This window comes from Propithecus coquereli, unplaced genomic scaffold (assembly GCF_000956105.1).
Source record: "Propithecus coquereli isolate 6110/MARCELLA unplaced genomic scaffold, Pcoq_1.0 Scaffold14, whole genome shotgun sequence".
NCBI classification, from domain to species: domain Eukaryota; kingdom Metazoa; phylum Chordata; class Mammalia; order Primates; family Indriidae; genus Propithecus; species Propithecus coquereli.
The window spans coordinates 16,299,053-16,302,205 of NW_012138302.1; the positions used below are offsets into that span (position 1 = coordinate 16,299,053).

Here is a 3,153-nt window from a genome sequence, read left to right on the forward strand (position 1 = left end):
TATATATATATATATATATATATATGCGTATATACATATATATGCATATGTATATGTCCGAAAGAAAGGAAATCAGTATATTGAAAAGATATCTGCACTCCCTTGTTTACTACAACACTATTCACAATAGCCAAGATTTGGAGTCAACCTAAGTGTCCATCAGTGGATGAATGGATAAAGAAATTGTGGTATGTATACATAATAGAGTATTATAGAGCCATAAAAAGAATGAAATCTGGTTATTTACAACAGCATGTATGGAACTGGAGAACATTATGTTAAGTGAAATAAGCCAGGCACAGAGTCCTCACTCATATGTGGGAGCTAAATATTAAAACAGTTGATCACACGGAGACAGAGTAGAATGATGGTTACCAGAGGCTGGAAAGGGTAGTGGGGTGGGGGCAATAATGTGGGGATGGTTAATGGGTACAAAAATATAGTTATGTAGTTAGATAGAATGAGAAATGTTTGATAGCACAACAAAGTGACTATAGTCAACAATAAGTTATGATATACTTTAAAATAACTGAAAGTGGAATTGAAATGTTTCTAACACAAAGAAACGATAAGCGCTTAAAGCAACGGATACCCCGCTTACCTTGGTTTGATTAATAAACATTGTATGCCTGTACCAAAACATCACATGTACCCTATAAATAAATACAACTATTATGTACCTATAATAATTACAAATTTAAAAGTACATAAAAGCTTGGACAAGTAGGCTGTGACTGGTGAGAAAAAGCCTAAGTTGCCACCAGAGAGGAGTCAACTCCCTAGCAGCAGCTGCCAGAGAGGCCTGCCCACCTGTTTGCCCATCCCCTGCCCTGTTCACAATGCAGCCTGCTTCTGCAAAGTGGTAAGATCAAAGGGACCGTGTCTTCATTGCATTTTGTGTTGAAGATTAGTAAAGATGTTAATGTAAATTCTGAAAAATCCAAACTTATATTCAGTTGTCTTGGAGAGGAAGTGATAATTTTAAACATTTAAATGAAATTGATCTTTTTCACTATACTGGTCCAAATAATTCCAAGAATTAACAGACATATCAATTTTATGTTGTTTACGAGAAGGACAATCTGGCAAGTCATGGCCAAGATTAACAAATGGTAAAGTTTAATTGGCCTAGTATGGACTTCAATAATTGGAAAGACTGGGAAGGTGATTCAGATGAAGACATGGCTAATTTTGACTGTTTCTCTGAGGAGTCACAAGATGGTGATAAAAAAATGTCAGATCTAGAGTAAGGAATATTATTGTCACCCAGGTTTTGAGAAAGAAAAATACCTTCTCCGCAAGGTTTCATAATTGAGAGAATTCCTGAGTTGCTAGCTCTATAAAGGCAGATGCTATATTTGCTTTCTTTAACTTATTTTTCAACCTGTTTGTTTTTTAAAGGCTTCACTAAAGGTTAATATACCATTGTGTGAGGCAGCTTTAAGTGAGCTAAAGCAATAACCTTTTGCGTGAACATTTCCCAGACTTCCATGAAGCTGTCGAGATCCTGGGCAATTGATACAGCAGTTGTGATAAATAAAAACATTTCACCAGAGTCTTTTTTTCATAGCAGAGATACTGACATGCTAGAACTTTGAATTTAGAGAAAGAGAACTATATTTTAGATTTTAGAACATGGATTCAAAAGTGGATGAAACAGGTCAGGTGCGGTGGCTTATGCCTGTAATCCTAGCATTCTGGGAGGCTGAGGTGGGCAGATCACTTGACCTCAGGAGTTCAAGACCAGCCAAAGCAAGAGTGAGACCCCATCTCTACTAAAAAGAAAAAATTAGCTGGGCATTGTTACACATGCCTGTAGTCCCAGCTATTTGGGAGGCTGAGGCAGGAGGATCACTTGAGCCCAGGAGTTCGAGGCTGCAGTGAGCTATGATGATGCCATTGCACTCTACCAGGGTGACAGAGTGACATTCTGTCTCAAAAAAAAAAAAAAAAAGTGGACGAAACAAGTTGGCTGACACCTTAAACTGGTAACCTGCTGTCCCTCTGGTGTATTCAGAATTGTTCCACTAAAGTTTATTTTTCAAAAAATTTGCTTTACATTATTGCATATAAGTGGTCACTTGTCTGTTTCATGTGTATCTTAGCTAAAACTAGTGAATGCCCTAGCTTAGATGGCTATTGAAGTCTGTACATTTGGTATTGTTTGACCCTTAAGCTTTTACGTCTCTTAGCATGGAGAACGAAGAAAGCAGTAGGTTGTTGTTTGAGAGTCTGTACATTTAGATCAGATCTGTATTTGTATGGTTTGTATGGCAAATGAATGAAAAAATGTTAATACACTTGGATTTTTCATTTCTTTTTCTGATTCAGCTTATATCAGGGCTGAAAACCTCAATTTATGTTCATGACATTGGAGATTTTTAAAAATGTCTACATTCCTTCTAATAAACCATTGGAAAGCTTAAACAATAACAACAAAAGCTTGAACAGGTAACCTCTCTGAGACTATATGTATTAGGATTCTCCAGAGAAACAGAAATAGGATAGGATACACACATGTTGCGTTTATACTGAGTCTGAATATGTGTGTGTGTGTGTGTATACACACACATATGTATATATATACACACACACACACACACACATATATATGTATACACACAAACATAATATATATACACACAGTAGTCCCCTCTTATCCTCAGAGGATACGTTCCAAGACCTCCCTGTTGATGCCTGAAACCATACTTTATCTATGATAAAGTTTAATTTAAAAATTAGGCACAGTAAGAAATTAACAACAATAACTAATAATAAAATACGATAATTATAATAATGTACAGTAATAAAAGTTGTATGGATGTGGTGTGTCTGTTAGAATATCTTACTGTATCATAGTCACCCTTCTCGTGATCTATTGTATCTGATAACCGAGATGGCTACTAACTGACTAATGAGTGGATATACAGAGTGTATACCCTAGATAAAGGGATAATTCATGTCCTGGGCGGGATGGCATGAAATTTTATTACAGTGCTCAGAATGGTGCACAATTTAAAATTTATGAATTGTTTCTGGAATTTTCCGTTTAATATTTTCGCACCACAATTGACCGTGGTAACTGAAACCGCAGGAAGCAAAACTACAGATAAATGGGGTGTACACTACTGTGTGTGTGTATGTGCATTTTTA

General features: G+C 36.2%; 1 protein-coding gene and 1 pseudogene across 1 annotated transcript in view; both read left to right on the plus strand.

Annotated features, from left to right (window-relative positions):
- The window catches only part of EPS15 (epidermal growth factor receptor pathway substrate 15), a 225,135-nt gene that overhangs the window by 55,397 nt on the left and 166,585 nt on the right, over positions 1–3,153 (plus strand). The gene's annotated exons all lie outside the window — the stretch shown is intronic.
- On the plus strand, positions 840–1,250 carry LOC105806378 (annotated as a pseudogene).